The 21,963-nt window shown below is 39.7% G+C and overlaps 1 protein-coding gene and 1 long non-coding RNA gene across 3 annotated transcripts in view; one reads left to right on the top strand and one right to left on the bottom strand.

The window, feature by feature from the left end:
- The window catches only part of THSD4 (thrombospondin type 1 domain containing 4), a 946,642-nt gene that overhangs the window by 786,200 nt on the left and 138,479 nt on the right, over positions 1-21,963 (bottom strand). The window lies entirely within an intron of this gene.
- Positions 5,536-14,454, top strand: LOC140507511 (uncharacterized). The gene is made up of 3 exons (XR_011968280.1): positions 5,536-5,588; positions 5,888-5,943; positions 13,928-14,454. It is a non-coding gene; the product is annotated as an uncharacterized lncRNA (long non-coding RNA).

Genomic DNA, 21,963 nt, shown 5'->3' with positions numbered 1-21,963 from the left:
AGATAGATAGATAGATAGATAGATAGATAGACAGATAGATGATGGATTGATGGATGGATGGATGGATGACTAGATAGAAAGATGATAGATTATAGATAGATATAGATAGATGATAGATAGATAATAAACAAATAGATGATAGATAGATAGACAGATAGATAGACAGATGGACGAATGGATAGAGAGATAAACACAGGAAGTAATTTCAAAAGGAAGGTACTAGCATTGGGGTTTGGGGGACTGGGAGAGGCTCCTTACAGAAGGTGGAATTTTACTTGATACTTGAAAGAAGTCAGGAGGTAGAAGTGAGGAGGGAGAGAATTCCAGGGAAGGGAGACAGCCAGTGAAAATGCAGAGTCAAGAGCACAAGTGCCTTGTTCTGGGAACATCAAGGAGGTCAGAGTCCCTGGATTACAGAGTTCTTGGAGAGCAACAAAGTCTAAGAAGACTGGAAGGGTGGAAAGGAGCCAGATTATTTTTAAGATAAGCTCACAAGTAATAGACACTATGTCAGAGTCTGAGATATGGTGTTCCCAGCCCTACCTTGGGTGTCTTCCCATAGTAGTACTTGCCTTATGCCTACAAATTTTCTTTTATTTTTTCTGGCCAGTTAGTATTGAACTCTAAAAACACAGATTGAAAGAGAAATACTTAAAGACATCTTAATTATCTCAGCCTTTACCATCCTTTTTATTTGACCTAATTGAAATAATGGTTTTTTTAAACTTTTACCAAATAATTGCTTATAATTGCCCTTGATCAAAAATGAAAGACTAAAAAGGGTACATTCATTCTCATTTTTTTCAGGCAATCAGTACATCACCCAGAGTCACATAGCTAGTAGGCGTCTGAGGCCAGATTTGAACTCAGGTCGTCCTGACTCCACAGCTGATGCTCTATCCACTGAGCCATCTAACTGCCCCATTATTTATTCTCAATAATCTTGGTGAGCCCATTACCTTTCAAAATAAACACTCAGTGCCCAAAGCCTTCCCACACTACAATATCTTTCTGCCATGCCAGTCATTCTCTCATTAATGAGTTCCCTTCAGGACCTCTACTTTGGGGACAGATCCAACCTAGCCATACTTCTTTAATGCGCTAATGCCCCTACGACTCAGCTATCCCAACCTGGAGCTCCCTTAAGCACCTAGGTCCTTCTCACCCCACCACATTGGCTCCCTTCTCCCACTGATGAGTTCTTTTTGGGGTCTCCATTTTGGGATGGGCCCAGGCTATCCAAGCTTCATTCCCCAACCAGCTGATCTTCTCCCTTCAAGTCTTTGCCACCACAGGTATCTCATAGGAATATCTATTATCTGCCCCCTCCTTTCCAGCTCCTTTTCATGTGTTCTCTGTCCTGGTCAGAATATACACTCTTTCAGGGTAGCAATTGTCTCTTCTGACTTTCATTTGCATCCTTTGCACTTAGCACAATGTCTAGCACATAGTAAGCACTTAATAAAAGCTTGCTACCTGCCGGCCTACCTACTTACATTGCTAAATAGAGACATAATTTGGCATCCCAAGCAAAGCACTGGTCTTGCAGCCAGCAGACCTAAATTATGTCCCAGCTCTGTGCAGCTGATGACAGTCATCTGTTCTCTCTGAGGCTACTTTCCTCACTTGCAAAATGAGGAAGTAATGAAACCAACACTCTCTTCCACACTGGGTTGCTGGGAGAAAAGTGCTTTGTAAATTGCAAGACATCACATAAATACAACATTTTTATTGAAGGCATACTGTGGCAATTATATTGGAATAGGAAGAAAACCTGAAGTCCAATATTTGCTAGATGGAGAATCTGATAGAAATTTTATTCATTTAATGAGCTTGAAAAACATAATGTAACATTCTCTAACAATAGGCTCATGATGTGTGAAACATCAGCAGTGTTTAAGCTTTAAAATTAGAATGATTTTTCCTGGCAATTGCTAATGGTTTTTGTAATAAAGTAAAGGGGAAAAGTATGGGGCAGGCAGGGGGTTGGGGTGGGGGGGAGTTGACCATCTTTTTATTAGCTTGATTGCAAAGGTCAAGGATAATAGTAAATGTCATTTACATATGGGGTTTTAAAATTTGCACACACTTTATAAACATTATCTGTTCATTTGACTCTTGGAATAACATCTTGAGATTCACTAGAGGCATGAATGTGAGTAAAGGATTTGATCCTATCCAATTATGTCTTTTCATTTTCTGTTGTCCTACTGCTTCTTCTGTAACATTATCCCCATTTTACAGATAAGGAATCAGAGGCTCAGAATGGTTAACTTCTTCATGGTCACACAGCTAATAAGACTCAGAGGCAGGATTTGAACCCTGGCCTCTGTGATTCCAAGTCCAGCATTCTATTCACTTTATCACATTACCACTCTTAAGAAACTAGGATTACTTTCTTCTGTATGTATTTCAAGTTGCTTCTATACACTACTAACTCCCCAGAAATAGTTTTCCCCAAATTGTATACATTTGTAATACTTTCCAAAGAAATCTCCTTTCCAGACAATCAAAACCTTTTACAGTTTTGAATGCCAGTGATGGCATGGGTGATTCGTATATTTCACAGTAGTGCATACAGTTTTAAGCTTTCCTTGTGTTATTTGCCAAATGCCTGTTCATTATAAATCTATTTGGGTCAGGATACAGATATTGTCCAATTATCTTATGCATTCTTAGAAGGCATTCAAGAAAGGTTTATTGAATAGAATTACATATGAGTTCAACAAGCCTCTGTCTTATTTAGGATTGATTACGTCTATAAAACTCAGGGATTTTATTTGACTGTGTTTTGATTTTGTTGGGGGGAGGAATAGGTGTGCAGTTATCGTTAGATTTGGGCAAGACAATGGCACATGTTTTTGTCTATGATTTGGGAATTTCACCATCTACTAAAATTCCACTAAATAGCTCCACTAAGAGATCTTTAAGCACTCCTTGGAACATTTTATAAAATCTATTTCAACCTGCTTGATGTTTTAAGATGTCCAATGGGCTTTCCATTTCTTTTCTGTTTTCTTGGTGTTTTCCCACCTGTGAGCTTTCCTTGGCCACTTTCTAAGTGTGAGCCTAGGAATTTGTCCAGTTCAGTGACCTGTGGTTGACTTGAGAAGTCTACAGTAGTATAGTATTTTGCTCACTCTTCCAACAGATCTTTAGCATTATATAGACTTATCAGGTCTGGTTTAAGCTGAACCAGTAGGCTTAATTCAGTTTTGCAGAAAGGCAGCTAGCTCACAGTTTATTCAATATTGTTCTATTTAGGTAAACCTAAACCTTTTCCATTGGCTTACTCCCACTCTGGATTGGTATCCTAGTACTGGAACACTTCCCAATTTTTTTCTTTTCTCTCTTTTTTTTACTTTAAGAGGTAGCTCTAGTGTTCCTTCCTATGATGGATGCTTAGAATGCATCCTAACTATCGTAAAAGTTTAGAGGACCTCACATGAAGGCCAGTGGTGAAAGTAGTTAGTAATGGCTAAAAATTCCATTATTACTCTGTTATGTAACAAAATTGAATTGTTAAGCCTCCAGTCTCATCCCTTATCCTCTTTATTTTGGAAAAACTTTCAGAAAACCCAGACATGGTCTGAGTATGCTATTATTCTCTCAGCTGACATACTGAAACTCTCTCCAAATGATGAAATTTAAATATAAGCCAAGCTTTGAATAAGTTGTATGTCTAGATGAATAAAATGTAGAATTCCTTGAAGATGGGCTTAGAACTCTCCAGCTGAGAGTGTAGTATGTGCAGATACCCACAGAATGGACCTTGGGTCTCTGTTCCTTAGGAGTCACAGACGGATAGCTTGATTCAACTTCTCATTCAGTCCCCATTGGGTATTCAAATTTCCCCTAGCCTTTCATTGCTCAATCCTCAATGTTTGTAGTGTTTCAAAGACTTGAGATGTAAATTCCAGTGGCTGAATTCTAAAAGCATAAACTGAACCTAACCTCAAAGTCTCTTTCATTCAGTATTCTTAAACAAAGACTTTACCATCCATTGGGATCTTTCTCAAGCCCTTGGATAAGAAATCGACAATTTTAAGCCACCAATATAACTTCTCTTGCTTTGAGGCTCCCCTATCAATCAGTAATCTGGGGCTTTTTCAGCACTGGTAGATTAGACTGTTTTCTATATATTTCTTGTAATGTGGCCACATCAAATTTATTCCTTTAGAAATTCTTCAATTATTATTATAGTTCCAGGGAAGTCTATTACATTACTCTGCCATTTTAATAATAAAACATTAGCGAGGTTTCAGATATAGTCCCATTTTCTGAATCAACATATTAGAAGCTAGAGCTCCAAGCCCAAAATGGAAATAAAAGTAAATATGCACATGCGTGCATATGCACACGCACACACACACACGCACACACACACACACACACACACACACACACACATCTAGATACATAACTTTTAAAATGAAAACCTCTGGCCACAGCATTCATCATCTAAATTGTTGGTAAACCTAAGTGTTATGGTGGATAGGGTACCATATTTGGAATCAGGAACACTACAGAAAGTTCAAATACTATTTCAGATGCTCACTACATGTATAACAATTAGCTATTCATTTAACCACTTTAATATCCTCATTGATAAAATAAATAAATATAAAAAAATAAGTAATATTTATGTTTATATAACATAATATATTTTATAGCATATTATATGAATAAATAAAAAATAAAAATAGCACCTACCTCACAGGGTTGTTGCAAGGCATCAGTGAGATGTTATATGTAATGTACTTTGCAAACCTTCAAGTGCTTCATTAAGGTTAGTTATTATTGCTTTTATTACTCTTTGCAAAAGTATGTCTCAGCCCAAACGCTTAAAAGGAAATCACTTCGCCTTTGGGGCTCCAGTTTTCTCATGTAAAATGAAGGGGAATGCTAGATCAGAAGTGTCAGATACACTGCCTACATATACCCATAACAATCCTGAGTAGGGCCCAAACCAGATTAAATGGAATTGGGGATTATTTAATAAAATAAAAATGTGACAAAACATAGAAAATACTACACTTTAATACTAAGTCAATATATGGTCCATCGGGGTTCTTAGGTACAGATTGGTGATCCCCATCTGTAACTGGGTTTGACGCTAGTGTACTAGATGATCTCCATTCTATTCTAATTCCCACAATCCTGGGGTCCTTCTATTTCTAGTTCTATAAAAATAGAGATAATCCATGTACTGCATACCTCAAAGGGTCGTGAGGATTAAATGTGATAATAAATGCAAAAACTTCATAACTCTTAAAGCCTTCTATTAATTTAAGCTCTTATTATCTCCCATCAGTCTCTAGTGCTATCAATGTAATGTCAAAAGGACATAAAAATGCTTCCAAGCACACAGGGGGTGTGGATTCATAGGATGTGTGGATTTATAGGAACATATAGGCAAGTGTTACACAGAATGACTACATGTGGAGAAGATTGTAATCTGAATCACCGAAGGGAATATTCACATTTATGAGATCACAAACCTCCTGGAGAACTGGATGGAAACTTGAATCTCTGTGTCACATTCTTTACCCACGATGCTTTTCTAATGGCCATGGACCACCAGAACTGTAAGTTGGTTTAAGCGATGCAATTTTTTTTTTCACTGAGCTACAATTGTTCATTTGTTTTTCTTTTTCTCTTCTTTCCCTTTCTTCTTCCCATTGGAACAAATACTTTGGGGATGAAAAGCTTCATTTCTTCAACATTTTCTAAACTTTTGTGGGATCCCCTGCCTAAAAATATTCTCTTTATAGAGTGCACAGTTGGGAAAAAAATACACGCTCTGATGCTACTTAACTTTGTCAGTCTCTAAGGCGTCTGTTTCCTCTTCCCCTCTCCTCAAACTCTTTTTGCTTAATGTTTCTAGGCCTGGATACACTTACTTTGGCAATTTAAGGATTCCCTGGACCATTACTTCTTTTGGTATGTATGCTGATTCTTATGTCCATGAAACTCCTTATAATGTTCCTTAGGCATGCATTGGGCTTCCTTTGATGACAATCCCCTACCCATAGCCCCATCCCAGTATGTGTTTACTATCATTGGGACTTTTCTTTGTTCCGGTTGCAATATTTGTGCTAACTGGTTCAATATGAGGTCTCCTATATTGTTTCCTTATGTTCATTCTCCCGATCCAGGAAGACACAAGCCATTCTCCTTCCATTTACTGACGTACTCTTCCAACTTGAAAACAAGATCTGCTTAATTGCTGAATTTAGAAGGCTAAACTTGGAGGTCATAAGACTTAAGATGAAATCCTGGGTCTGCCACTGACTACTGGTGGGACCGTGGGCAAGGCACTTAAACTCTCTTGGCCTCAGTTTCCTTGTCTGTAAAATAAGAGTGCTAGACTAAACCTCTGAGGTCCCTTCCAGCTCTGAATTTACCATCCTAAGGCCCTCATCTCTAAATTGCTCCATGTGTTTTAAAGCCAATCCTAATTCCTCTTCATTGGGGGTGAGGGACATCTAGTCCAATCCATTCAACTCATAATGAGACTGAGGTACACAGAGGTCAACTCACTTAATGAAATTCACACAGGCAGTAAACAGCAGATCTGCAATGTTTACAGAAGGCATCTAGGTGCAAGTATCAAGCCTGGAGTCAGGAAGACCTGAGTTCAAATGTGACCTTAGACACTTACTTGTTGTGTGATCCTGGGCAAGTCATTCAACCCTTTTTGCCTCACTTTCCTCACCTATAAAATGAGCTGGAGAAAGAAATGGCAAATCACTCCAGTATCTTTGCCAAGAAAACTCCAAATGAGATCACAAAGAGTTGGGCATTACTGAAAATGACTGAAGAAATTTCATTCCATAAGAATTCTCTCCATCACAGTGGATTTCTGTTAAATTTCATTCTCTGTGACAACAGAGCACAATGATTCAACAGCAAAAGAAAAATCAAGAAAGAGGAAAAAAATAAAGAATTACTGTATCAATTTCCTAAAATGACCTGACATCAACTTGTTTCTTTCACCTCATTCTTCTTTGACAATTAAGGGGTTTTCTGGAAAGTGAGATGGACAGTCTTCACTGTACATGTATACTGTACCTATTTCTGAGACTTAATCCTGTCCAAATAGGCAGCTGTTTCATGAAGAGACCTACCAATACCTCCTTATTAATATCATGCCTTGCACATTGCAATAAATGTTTGTTGAATGAGGTCAGTGACTCACCTAATTATGATACCCTGCAGTTATACGGTCTTCACAAGCACAAAGCACTTATATTCATCTAACTGCTTGACTCAAACACTCCACATGCACATTCTAGGAACTGATTGAGGACGGGGGTAATAATAAAGTGTCTAATATGGCAGAACTGAAGGTTCTTGGGAAGTCATAAAAGGCGAACATGTGAAGATAGTGTGGCTAGCCTTGAACTCAAAGCTGAAAAGTTGGAACAAATCAGGTAAGCAATAAGAAGCCAGTGTAGAAAGCTGTAGCTGAGGAGAACAAGGGGTAAGTGAGAGGGTACTTGTACCAGATAAGCAAAATCTGTTCAGGAAAGACTCAAGGTCACTTCAAGGAATGGGAAAAAAGAGAGAATGGTAGGGGGAGGGTTAGAGGATTACAGAGAAAGGAGAAGTTAGTGGGATTTATTAAAGGTAGGAAAATTAGCTAGAAGGAGAGAAATAGAAGGAAAACAGGAGAGAAGTTACAAGGGTTTTGTTTAACTTTTTTTCTTTTTCCAATGAGAGAATTGGAGGCCAGGGTAAAGAGGAGGATATACTGGAGCCAGCTCTACCAGCATGCCTGCTCATAAGAACCAATAATTATATTTACAATTCAGAAATCAGCAAACTATACAAATCTGTGCTTGATTTGTTTTGTTGATTATCTAGACTTCATAAAGGGAAGAGGAAATAGTAATATGCAGATTAACCCTAAAAGTATGACATGCATGCTTTCTTTTTGGAAAAATAAAAGGGAAAGGAAAGAGAGTCATTATAGTATTTTCTTTAAGAAGAGAACGGAAAGAAGTACAGATAAACAGGACAGCTTTGAAAGCTGAACTTCTTATATACTTAAAAAGAAAAGTAAGCTATACATAATAGAGGCCTACAGTTTCATGTCCAATCCTCTTTTTCTATTCACACCCACCCACACACACACACACACACACATCCACACACTCAAACACATACATACATGAAAATGCACATATTTTTCTGGAACTAAGTTCAGAGTTTTAAAAATAAAGTGGTAAGGAGAGAGTTTAAATAGAACCATTTTCTACACTCAGGAACAAAACACACAGATTGTGGAATTATAGAATTTCAAACTGAAGGGGACTTTAGAGATAGTGGTACGATTCAAGTTAGTGGTAGGTAGGGAACATTTGGTGGAAAGACAGTGTGATGCAGGTATTCAGAGTTAGAATAGTGCTGATGTGGCTATGAAGTTGGGGGCAGGGGTTTCCAGTACAGCATAGCAAGACTTGGGACTAATTATCTGAGAAGAAGAAAAGGAAGTTGAAATTATTGAACTATAAAATCATACAGTATGTCAAGGACTAGAAAGGACTTGAGACATCTAATTCAACTTTCTCATTCTATACAAGAGGAAACTGAGGCCCATGGAAGTGAGGTGACTTGCCCAAGGTCATGCAGCGAGTACTTATCAGAGGTGGGACTTGAATCCAGGTCCCTAGAGTTCAGAGTCAATATTTTTGAGAAAAGAAATAAGGTTTAGGGGCGAGGAGCCAAGATGGTGGAGTAGAAAGACACACATATGCTAGCTCCAAACCACAGCCCATAAAATACCTGTAAAGAAGAACTCCCAACAAATTCTGGAGCAGCAGAAGCCACAGAACAATGGAGCAGAGGAGATTTCTGTTCCAGAGAGCCCTGAAAAACCGACACAAAAGGTCCGTCGCACCCCAGACCCGGCGCAGAGCCCAGCCCTGTCTCAGCCATGTGGCACCCAGAGGAGCAGATCTGAGCAGGCTTCAGGGACAGAATCTCCAGCGGCTATGCAGGTCCCTCCACCCACAGGTGCCAAAGGTTGGTGACAGGGTCTTTTTGGCTGGACGAGAAGGGAGTGGGGTGTCCCCATAACTCAGGCCCCCTCGGGAGGCAGCAGCAGAGGCAGCCATGGACAAGGCCTCCCAAAGCAGGCAGGAGCCCGGATCCATTGTTGAAGGTCTCCACATAAACCCCCTGAGGGAACTGAGCCCCGTGAGGCAGCCCTGCCCCCACCTTAGCACCTGAACTTAATCTCACATTGAATAGCAGCTCCACCCCCGCTGAAAGCCCTGAGGCTGGGAAGCAGCATTTGAATCTCAGACCCCAATTGCTGGCTGGGAGGATCTGGAGGTGAGGTGGGTGTGGAAAGGACACTCAGAAGTCAAGTAACTGGCTGGGAAAATGCCCAGAAAAGGGGGAAAAAAAAGACCATAGAAGGTTATTTTCTTGGTGAACAGATATCTCCTCCCTTCCCTTCTGATGAGGAAGAACAATGCTTACCATCAGGGAAAGATGTAGAAATCAAGGCTTCTGTATCCCAAACATCCAAAAGAAATATTCCATGGGCTCAGGCCATGGAAAAGCTCAAAAAGGATTTTGAAAATCTAGTTAGAGAGGTGGAGGAAAAACTGGGAAGAGAAATGAGAGACATGCAAGAAAAGCAGGTCAACACCTTGCTAAAGGAGACCCCCAAAAATGCTGAAGAAAATAACACCTTGAAAAATAGGCTAACTCAATTGGCAAAAGAGGTTCAAAAAGCCAATGAGGAGAAGAATGCTTTCAAAAGCAGAATTAGCCAAATGGAAAAGGAGGTTCAAAAGCTCACTGAAGAAAATAGTTCTTTCAAAATTAGAATGGAACAGATGGAGGCTAATGACTTGATGAGAAACCAAGAAATCACAAAACAAAACCAAAAGAATGAAAAAATGGAAGATCATGTGAAATATCTCATTGGAAAAACAACTGACCTGGAAAATTGATCCAGGAGAGACAATTTAAAAATTATGGGACTACCTGAAAGCCATGATCAAAAAAAAAGCCTAGACATCATCTTTCATGAAATTATCAAGAAAAACTGCCCTGAGATTCTAGAACCAGAGGGCAAAATAAGTATTCAAGAAATCCACTGATCACCTCCTGAAAGAGATCCAAAAAGAGAAACTCCTAGGAACATTGTGGCCAAATTCCAGAGTTCCCTGGTCAAGGAGAAAATATTGCAAGCAGCTAGAAAGAAACAATTCAAGTATTGTGGAAATACAATCAGGATAACACAAGATCTAGCAGCCTCTACATTAAGGGATCGAAGGGCCTGGAATATGATATTCCAGAAGTCAGAGGAACTAGGACTAAAACCAAGAATCGCCTACCCAGCAAAACTGAGTATAATACTTCAGGGGAAAAAAAATGGTCTTTCAATGAAATTGGGGACTTTCAAGCATTCTTGATGAAGAGACTAGAGCTGAAAAGAAAATTTGACTTTCAAACACAAGAATGAAGAGAAGCATGAAAAGGTAAACAGCAAAGAGAAGTCACAAGGGACTTACTAAAGTTGAACTGTTTACATTCCTACATGGAAAGACAATATTTGTAACTCTTGAAACTTTTCACTATCTGGGTAGTTGGTGGGATTACACACACACACACACACACACACACACACACAGCACAGAGTGAATTGAATAGGATGGGATCATATCTTAAAAAAATGAAATTAAGCAGTGAGAGAGAAATATATTGGGAGGAGAAAGGAAGAAATGGAATGGGGCAAATTATCTCTCATAAAAGAGGCAAGCAAAAGACTTTTTAGTGGAGGGAAAAAGAGGGGAGGTAAAAGAAAAAACATGAAGTTTTCTCTCATCACATTCGACTAAAGGAAGGAATAAAATGCACATTCATTTTGGTATGAAAACCTATCTCACAATACAGGAAAGTGGGGGAGAAGGGGTTAAACAGGGAGCGGGGGATGATGGGAGGGAGGGCAGTGGGAGGAGGGAGCAATTTGAAGTCAACACTCTTGGGGAGGGACAGCATCAAAAGAGAGAACAGAAGCAATGGGAGGCAGGATAGGATGGAGGGAATTATAGTCTTACACAACACGACTATTATGGAAGTCATTTGCAAAACTACACAGATATGGCCTATGTTGAATTGCTTGCCTTCCCAAAGGGAATGGGTGGGGAGGGAGGGATGAAGAGAAATTGGAACTCAAAGTTTTATGTACAACTGTTGAGTATTGTTCTTGCAACTAGGAAATAAGAAATACAGGTAACGGGATATAGAAAGTTATCTGGCCCTACAAAACAAAAGAGAAGATGGGGACAAAGGAAGGGAGGGAAGATAGAAGAGAGGGCAGATTGGTGATAGGGCAATCAGAATGCTTAGTGGTTTGGGGTGAGGGGAGGGGACAAATGGGGAGAAAATTTGGAACTCAAAATTTTGTGAAAATGAATATTAAAAGTTAAATAAATAAATTTTTTAAAAAAATAAGGTTTAGTGGGTGTAAAAGGTAACAGGTGATAAGTTTATGAATGTTTTTTGTTTCCTGAGTTAATTATCAGAGAAAGAAACATGGCAAGAATGGGAGGGGAAAAGTGGAGATAAGTTCTCTAGAGTGAAACGGGAAGAGTCTTACTCCTTGGTATTAAATGATTTCATAATTCCCTATCATCACCAGCAAATCCATACTAAAAATAAAATAAAGCATTTTCAAAGTATATAAGTTCAACACAAATGTAAATCAGGTAATATTTCATTGGTTCCTAATTTTTTTTATTTATTTACTTGACCAATTTAAACACAACATCTGTTCTTCATTGAATGCTAATCACATTTAAAGTCTGAATTTCTTAAGTCTGGTTTTGGGGGAAAATTGGAAAAAGGAGATTTACTCTGAGTCATATAACAGAGTCAACCCAGAAGCAAACTCTCCAATAAATATACCTTGGAGTTTCAGCCCAGAGAGTAAAACTTGAGGAAACTGAGAGCAAAGGAAAACACTGGAGTGATATGCACCATACTTTCCTCATCTGTACAAAAAGAGAGGCTGGAAATGATGATTGCTCAATTTCTTCCTTCTCTGACATTCTATGACTATGTCACCTAGTAAGACCTGAACTCCAAAATCAACTCTTCTAAGAACTTTTGAGATAAAGCTATTTATGAACAATTCAGCTTAGTAGGGGATCTGGAAATAAAACTGGATGATGAACTAAATCTATGGTATTTACTGAGTAAAAATATGTGATAGTACAACTTGGAAACTGTCCAGATCCACAGTTCAGAGTGCCTAATTCTTAAGACCCCACACCAATGTTAACATCAGTGAAGGGGGGGAAAAAAGAAAGTTAGATTTTTTTTTTCAAAAGATTTAAGGATAGAATAAACTTTCAAAACTTGGCACAGGATTTGGAACTGGAAGGGACCTTATATGTCATCTAGTCTAACCCTCTGGCTTCAGAGCTCGGATTTGAACTCAGATAATCCTCCCTGACTCCAAATCTAGTCTACTTTCTACCACCCTGCCTCAAGGGAGAAGCAAAAATGGATGGAACTCATGAAATAGTGAAAGATGCGTTTCATAAGTTTATATTTTTCATGGAAATGAAACTGTTTGAATAAATAACATAGAAAACTGATGAGGCATGAGGAACAGATGAGAGGAAGAAAGAAACAAGTATAAATAGAGAGAGATGGACAGGAACAAATTATCAGCATCCACATTTTGGAGTTCTGCTTACTATTTCTTAGGGAGTTTAAAGCTCAGTAGGGCACAATGTAAAGTAGAAAGACCAGAAGAAGCACAGCATTTGGAGTCAGAAGACCTGTGTTCAAATGCCACCTTGGAAACATATTTCCTGTAATCAAGGGCAACTCATGTGACCTCTCTGGGCCTCAGTTTCCTCATATGTAAAATGATACCTGGACATCTGTAAAATGAGCCCCATAAGTAATTGCTGGTTGAGGTGAAGATAAAAGGAGGCTCTCACTTGCTATCAAGCTCATATGTTTCTCAGAATACTAGAAACCACTTCTGGCTTAGGATGATAAAACAACAAATTTAGAGGTAGAAGGGACCATCTAATCCAACCTCTTTATTTTATATATGAGGAAACTGAGGAACAGCTTGGTCAAATGACTCATCCAAGATCATACAGATATTAAGTGACAGAATTGGCCATGTAATCCTAGAGAAATCACTTCATCTCAACATCATCTGGAAAAAAGGGGGGGGAGGAAAATAATATTTACACTATCTATCTCCTAGGACTGTTGTGAGGAAAATGTACAAAGCTTAAATAAACCACACATGTAAATGTGAATTTTTATTATTGATGATAAAGGCAGATGTTGCTTAAGCTATCCTAAGAATCCCAGCTGTGCGAATCCCTTTGGATCCCATCATTACCATCTCAGTTCCCCTCCTGCAGTGGGTGCTCTCAGAGATAGAGAATTGAACCAGATCAGAGAACAGCTGCTTTAGCAATGAGCATAAATGATTTTTGCCTGGATATCATGTGGCTTTTTCTAAAGTGATTGTAAATGAGATTGGAGCCTAAGGTGGAGGACAGGTGGCTGCTTTCTGGATGCACAAGTATTACATTTAGCTATGTGACCTACACTCTTCAAACCCTCAGATTTCATGACTTCTAACCCAGTCTCCCTTTCCATCTCTACCCTGAGCCACTGGACTCAAGCCCATTTCAGTGTTTGGAAAACCCTATAAAACTACAGATTTGCACTGAAATAGCTCTCTCCATTCTGCCTAATGAGGCAGTTATACACCGAGCAGGGGGACACCATGTGCAAAAATACCTTTAAAAAAAACAGAGAAGGAAAAACTGAAGATATTAAGACAAGATAGGAAGGGGGAAAAACATATCAGTTTTTTTTCCTGGAGTATCACTTAAGTCATTTTCCATTTTTTATCTGCTTCAAGAACTGAAGCAGAGAAAGCCACAGCTTATGCCTAAACTCCCAGCTCCCTCCACGCCATCAGGAGAGTCACCAAACAGCCTGGCCCAAGCAAGGAAGACCTTTATGGAATGCAATTTTGCAAAGAAGGCTCAAAGGCACCACTACAATACGTAAAGCTAGGCCAAGGCAAAATGATGGAATTATGTAAATATTTGGATGTGGTCGGCATAATCGGAAACACTCCCCCTTCTGAAACTGACCTTCCTCTTTCATCACCAGCCACATGAAAACAGTATTCGGGTATAATGAGCAAATAATACGAAGCATGTGCCTTAGCACCAAGCGCTTTGTACGTTGCTACAGAGTTACTTGGGAAACAGAAGCAGATGTCTCTGTGTTTAAGTCCTGTTTTTTGCAGTGGCTTGTCCATTTGGCATCAACCTATTAAACGCAATTGCCTATCTGCAACCCAATCCATCCAGGACAGACAGTCAAAATAATGAGTAATACATGCAATAAATAGCACTGGCTTCTGAATATAGACACTGATTTGGGGAACAGCTCCCTTCCAGGGGAGAATTCAGTCTGGTGAGTTGGTCATTTGTGTCTGGGTCAGTAAATTCAAGAAACATTTACTAAAGAGCACCTTGCACAGTGTGCAGATCCTGTGTAGATGCAAAGAGGAATAAGACAGGAGTATCTGTCCTCAGGAAACATAAAATCTCCTAAGGGAAATAATGCATGATAACCAGTAGAACGTAGTTTCCTTATAGGCACAGTAGGACCTATTTTTGTTTTTGTATCCTCAGATCCTAGACACATTGTATCTGGCACACAGTCAGCATTTAATATACGTTTGCTGAATAAAGACATGAACCAAAAAAAAGCAAGACACAAAATAGAATGTGGTCAGTGTTTGGGAGAGGTACAAAAGAGAAAAAGAGAAAAATTACATTTGTTTGGGAGGGGAGCTGAGAACAGGGCTGGAAGAAATGTCCTGAAAGAAGAGGCATTAGCTATGGATCTTAAAGGATGGAAAGAATTTCAGCAGAACTGAAAAGGACATTCTGGGCAGAGGAAGGTGGGTTGGATTCTTCAGGGAATGGTTAAGGGATCTACTCTGGCATGATTTTAGACCATGTTGAGAATACTGTGAGGTCAGTAAATATTCACAATTCCCAGAGAAGCAGCAGGCTGATGTGCCCCTATGATGAATAGAAATCAACAGGATTTGTCTTTAACTTGTCAGCACCCCGCATCATGCACAGCAGCAGTCCAATAAGCAACTGTTGATTGAGGTGAAAATGAAAGAAAGCTCTTGCTTTTTGTCAAGCTCCTAGGCTTCTCAGAGCACTAGAAATCACTTCTCGCTTAGAATGATAGAATCACAAATTCAAGGTCAAAGGGACCATCTAGTCCAGCACCTTCATTTTACACATGAGGAAAATGAGGCACAGATTGGTCAAGTGACTTGTCCAAGATCACACAGGTTGGAAGTTGAATCTCTGACTCCAAATCGGGCACCTTTTTTTTACTGTTGCCTCTTATCACAGATTATACAATGCAGTCTCCTAACATCTGCCAAGATGCTAAAACCAAACCAAACAAAAACCACCAGCTGTCCCCTAGAGTCAGAACCGTTAAAGGAATATTTCATCAGGGGGAAAACCAGATTTTTAAATCAGGCATTTAAGAAATTGACAAACCCCCACACTATAAATTGAGATTGAGAGGGAAGGAAAAAAGGCAAGACCCATCAGGTTCAGCAATCTGAAACATTAAAACATTGACTTAATTTCTCACACACTCACACACCTACTCATGCACTCAGGGTTAAAGTACTGAGATTAAAAGACTAAAATACACCTGAAGGATACGGGAGATGGCTAAATTTTCCCTTAGTCAGAATGAGAGGTAATAAAGAATTCTATAGCTACCTGTAAGTCACTGAGTAGATAGAACACGATGACAACTCTGACTCTTAATACTCTTGTCTCTTTGGGGACATAGTATCTGGAAGCACTGCTAGTGCCATTACTTTCATCATGGGACAACCTTCCACCTTCCCTTTATCACGATTTCTGTAACCTTTTAAGACAAAGTGCTATTCCTCAGGAGGCCGTTAGGTGGTGCAGTGGATTAGAGCTCTGGGCCTGTAGTGAAAACAATTCTTCTTTCTGAGTTCAAATCTGGCCTCAGACACTTACCAGCTGTGTGACCCTGGGCAAGTCACTTAACCCTGTTAGCCTCAGTTTCCTCCTCTGTAAAATGAGCTGGAGAAGGAAATGGCAAATCACTCCAGTATCTTGGCCAAGAAAAGCCCAAATGAGCTCACAAAGAATCAGACACAACTCAAAGGACTGAACAACAAAACTAGCCCTTAGATAAGCATTGCTACAGGGTGCCAACAGGTAATCACTGCTGAGCCCATGGCAGAGTCAAGGAACTGTGATTTCATAGGTATATGAATTCCTACCAATCATAAGGCAACCTGACCATATGCAACTTAGTAACATAGTAAGTTAGTATGTAACTTAGTAACAAGACAACAATTTATTTGCCAGGCTCCGTGCTAAGAACTTTACAAATTCTGATTTGATCCTCACAATAACCCTGTGAGGTGAGGTGCTAGTATGATTCCGATCTTACAGTTGGGGAAACTGAGGCAGACAGAAATTAAATGACTCACCTAGGGTCAGAAAATTAGCAAGTTTATGAATCTAGATTTAAAGTTAGGTCTCCTTGGCTCCACACCCAGCACTCAATCCACAGCAGAGAGTCCTGTGAGGGGCAAAGGACAAGTGGACTGCCCAGTGTTCCCCAGTTAGTGAGTGAGTGTCAGAGGCAGGATCTGAACCACAGAGCCCATCACTCTATCCACCAGCCCCTCTGCCTCTTTAGAGAATATTTAGAATAATCGAAATTCTTTCCTCAGTGTGGCTATCCCCTCCCTTCATCAAATATATAGATCACCACTCCTCCATGTGTGTCCATACTGTATGAGTCTTATGCATGATTTCCTATGAAATCTCCCAACAATTTTGGAGGCCTTCAAGCCTGTCCATCTGTTGTCCTGTTCTTGTTACATGGCCAGCCTACCTCCTCTCCTCAACGTTTGGTCACCAGTTATGTACTTATTCTACTTCACAATCTTCTAAGCTTACTGCAGACCATGTCTGCCTACCGTGCATCTTTCCATCATTCTCTGAACTGTCTGTAATTTTAGCTCCTCTGTGATCACTGTGTTCCAGGATTCAAAGCTATGTAACAGAATCAAGAGAATGCCTATATTAAAAAAAAAAATGAGTCTTTGCACAACAAAGAGTTTGGTATAATTTATTTATATATATGTGTGTGTGTGTGTGTGTGTGTGTGTGTGTGTGTGTGTGTGTATAGATATGTAGTTATATATAGATATATGGGTACAGTTTCCCAAATGCAATCTAGCTGTATCACCCCTTCCTGTTTTCCAGGCCCAATTCATTGTTTATCTGTAGCACATATAGAAGATACATGTTGTGATGGATTAGCTTATTGAGTTGCCCATCTCATAGCTGTGCATATAATTGGGGGCAGGGAGAAGTAAGGAGCCTAGATCATTACTCTGATCAGTATATAGGGAGCTCCTACTGAGGAATATTTCTCTACCAATGAATACTGGTATTTCCTCCACAATTTAAAGTCTGAAAGTCTGAGCTTGAGGCACTGAAAAATTAAGTAATTTGACCGTGGGTACAGAGCCAGTATATGTCAGAGGCCAGAGTTGAAACTAGGCCATTCTGATTACAAGGCATCTACCACAACATGCTTCTCTCCTGCATATCAGACTTTGAACAATATCCACCTTTCATCTGCTTTTTTCAGGGGTTAAGAGAAATTTTAAAAGGAGAAGAAAAGAAATCAAGACAAAAAAAAGGTCAGAAACCTTATGCTATCAACAGTTGCCTCATATGTCACAATTTGCCTAATCCTTCCTAAGTCTTTTTCATGTCCAGGGAAACCAGTGAAGGAGAGAGGGAGAGAAAGGAAAAAAGGCACTGTGACTACAGGGAGAAACTTGGAGTCAGGAAGGCCTCAGTTCAAAATCTGCTTCACATATTTACTAGATGTGTGACCCTCAGCAAGATATTTGCCTCTCTGGGTTTGTTTTGTCTTCAGTAAAATGAGGATAGTAAGTAATAGTAAGTACCTTACTATTCTAGTGAAATTCTAGTGAGAATGATTAACATATGCAAAGCACTTTTAGCACTTCTACCTCTACTACTACCACCTCTACCACCTCCACCACTGCCTCTACTACTACTACTGTTGCTGCTGCTGCTACCATATCATTACTACCATTACCACCACCTCTACTACTAATACTACTGCGGCTGCTACTACTATCACTACTACTACTACCACCTCTACCACTACTACTACTATTACCACTACGGATTATCATCATCATCATTATTGGAAAATGAGAAAAGTAACACAGCATAAGTGGATAGCGTGGGAACTTGGGTTCAACACCTCTCGTTTTCCAATAGTGCCTCTGACTCATAATGGTTATGTGATCTGGGCAAGTGACAACTTTTCAGGGCCTGGAAAACTTTCAAAATTTTTGGTCTCAACACCGCTTGACATTCATAAAAATTATTGAGGATGCCCCAAAGAGCTTTTGTTTATGTGGATTATATCTATTTATATTTAGCATATTATAAATTATAAGGTCTTAGTATTATTATGAAAATAGTTTCAAACTCAAGCCCCCTGAAAATATCTTTGGACCTTCTGAACTGCTGTTCTGACTATAAAGCTGCAGATGTCAATCTCTGTTGGGAAAGGAAGTGCCTGATGACTCCTTTATACTGATGAAATCACGGGTCCAGTCCAAAAGAAAAGAATCTGAATAATAGTAGTTGTGTCTTATTATAGGCACTGCTTAGGTAAAGTCATTTAATTATATACCTATGGATACAACTAGCAGAATGGAATAGTTCCTCAACATCAAAGTATGATTTGTATTTACATGGAAACAGCCTCGTTACAGTGGGTAGAATGGGAAACACAGTGTTCTCTCAAAAGGGTAAAGACTGAAGTTTTTGGAGGCCCAGAAACAGATTTTATTATTAAAATCCTGTATCAGCTATACTAAGATGGATAGATAGATCGATAGACAGAAAGACAGATAGATAGATACATAGATACATAGATACATAGATAGACGGATGGATGGATGGATGAACAGATATAAATATACAGATATAGATATTTTTAATACATCTGTATATCCTTTTCCTCACTGATCCTCATAGGAACCCTGTGAGATAAATGCCCATCTTTTGGGGTGGGGTGGTTCTGGTCCCTTGTGTCACTATAGTTTTAGACAGTTGCCTGGGAGCACTAATAGGTTAAGTTACTTGCCCAAGGTCAGCCAACTAGGTTATCCTTAAGACAAGATTTGAACTCAAGTCTTCCTCATTCCAAGTCCAGCATTCTATCATCTACCCTTGTAGCTGCTTTCCAACTATGTGTCTCTAAAAAGAGGTTTTTTTCTAGTTGTTCTTTTGATTTGCCTCCAACTACATATAATCATCCACTCTGAAAAAAGCAAAACTTTCCAGAGTTCAGCAGAGAGAACAGATACCTGACGAGTGTCCCTAAGACGATGAAGGGCTGTGCTACAGAAAGAATGACGATTAGTAATTCTTTGCTTCCAATCAGAGCAGAACAAGAGGGAATGAAGCAAGATGGATCTGAGGTAGATACTGAAAAGAATTTTTTCGTTATGAGGGTAAGGACCTAGTGGACCAATTTACCAAGAAAGGCTGTGAAGTTTCTTCTTAGAACACTGCAAAAATAGAAAAGATTAATCTTCGTAGGGTAACTGAGATGTGGTCCTGCCAAGGGGAACACATTTCTGGGGGCTACTTCCATCCAGAGGAGTCTGATTCTGATCATCAGTGGAAGCTAAAGCAGGAACTTTCTTTCCCCTCTATTTCTGGAAGGAGATCTGGTCTCCCCCAACCTCCCCTTCCCCCAGCCTCCCCACAACTAATCCCTAACTTCTGGCCCACAGTATCCACAGAAACAGTTACAAAGCACATGCGGCAGCAGCAGCAACAATGTGTCATCTCAGGCAGCTCCCACCCTGCGTTGTCTTGGCTGACGGTTTAACAGGATTGAATGTATACCGTGTGTTGACATAGGCTACACATACAAGAGGGGGGAAAAGTCCCTCTCTCTGCCAATGGCAAGCTTCACCAAACATTTAAAAATCCCTCTGGCTCCGAACCAACAATCCCACTTGCAGCCAACAACCTAGACTCCATTAAAAGTCTTGTGCAAATACAAACACTCCCTCCATTAGGCGAAGGAGAAACAAGAACTTTGTCTTGGGAGTCAGCAAGAAGTTGCTGAAACTTGACTAGGGGCTGGAGTCCCTAAAGAGGAAATATCACTGCATTAAAAACCACAAGTATTTCTAACGCATGCAGTCCACAGACAGAGGAAGCCAAAGGCGTTGTTGAAAGGGTTACATAGGTGAGTTTATTCCGACACACCTTGGTCAGTGCCACTTCTGGGGACTAAGAAGCAGCTGCACTTCCAAGAGCTGACTCATTGGCTGATTCAGTAATCAAGTGTGGTATAAAGATAGAACAACCTCCCAAGTGCACCGAAAAGCCAAATGAACAAGGGGCCAGTGTTATTACACAAAAAAGAATTCTTAGATTTCCTTGGGTATTTATTCTGCTAGGGCAGCCACCTTTAGAAATCCACAGTGGATACCTGCACCTGGGGGAACTCATGTGAACGTGAGTCCCACTACAAATTCTCTTTAAGTCCTGTGCCCTTGGGGAAACTAAACTCAAAGAAAAACTCAGCATCATAGTATAATCAATACAGACCTGGATTTTATAGCTAAGGTAACTGAGGCCCAAGAAAATTGAGTGCCCAAGGGCACAAAGGTAACCAGCAGGATTTGAACCCTGGTTCTCTGACTTTAAAGGCCTCTGAAATACCTATAGATATACAAGCTCAATTTAATAAATTTAATAAATATTTTATTGAGTTCTGTGACATCTTCTTAAGTTATACTTTGCATTGTGATGGTAGCTGATAGGTATCTGGGAAAGCATACACAAAGAGTCTATTCTCAGTGGTGTCCAAAGTTCTAGTCACCAGAGCATCAAAAGCACAGTTTTGGGGAAGAAGCAAGATGTGCCATGATGCAAACAAGAGGTCATAAACCTAGAAATACAAGACAAGTAAGGAGGAGTTAGAGATGAAGGCATGAGCCATAGGTAAAATACAGCTGGAATGTCTTTCTGCAAAGGCATGTACAGAAGGTAGAACCAAGGGCAGATACTGGGACAAATATAAAAGATTGTTATGTTCCTAAGAGAATAATTGCAGGAACATTAAACTCCACAATGAGGTGAGGCAACAAAGGGGCCTTTTAAAGCTATGCTGAAAAGAAAAGAAAAGGACAGATGAGGAGAACTATCCAGATCTGACTTTGCTTCTACATCAAGGGTATTTATCTTCAGACTGAAACTGTACAAGAAAAATGGCACATAGGGAATCAAAAGCCAAGACAACAAGAGTGCCTAGATGCCCTCAGTGAGTTTAAGTCAAAAGGCCAGAACTACTGTATATCCCAAGATACGGAAAGACTTTGTCAATGAAACAGCTGGAACACTGTTGGCAATCTTAGAAAAACTGGACTAGGAAACTGCCACAGGACTATGTCAAATAGGTAAATGCAATAATTTTGTTTTAAAGTTCAAAGAGGTCTTCCTAGCTTCCTCTGAAACTGCAGGGAGCACAGCCCATATAAGAACCAGCTACTGACTCAAGAACCTGGAAGCCTAACTGAGCAGCCACCCTTAGGACACACTCTACCTAAAGAAAATTCTTAAGACTCTTCCAAGGAAGAAAGGCTTTCCAGAGCCTACAGGACCAGAGAGTCAGAATTAACTTTGCCATACTTGCATCCTACAAATGAATTTTCCTGTCATTGTAATCTCTTCCCATGGATAGTATACATATTTGTGGGAGAATGTGCTCCGG

This window comes from Notamacropus eugenii, chromosome 1 (assembly GCF_028372415.1).
Source record: "Notamacropus eugenii isolate mMacEug1 chromosome 1, mMacEug1.pri_v2, whole genome shotgun sequence".
NCBI classification, from domain to species: Eukaryota; Metazoa; Chordata; class Mammalia; order Diprotodontia; family Macropodidae; genus Notamacropus; species Notamacropus eugenii.
The sequence above is the reverse complement of the archived record's forward strand: the minus strand, read 5'-3'. Positions and strand labels throughout refer to the sequence as shown.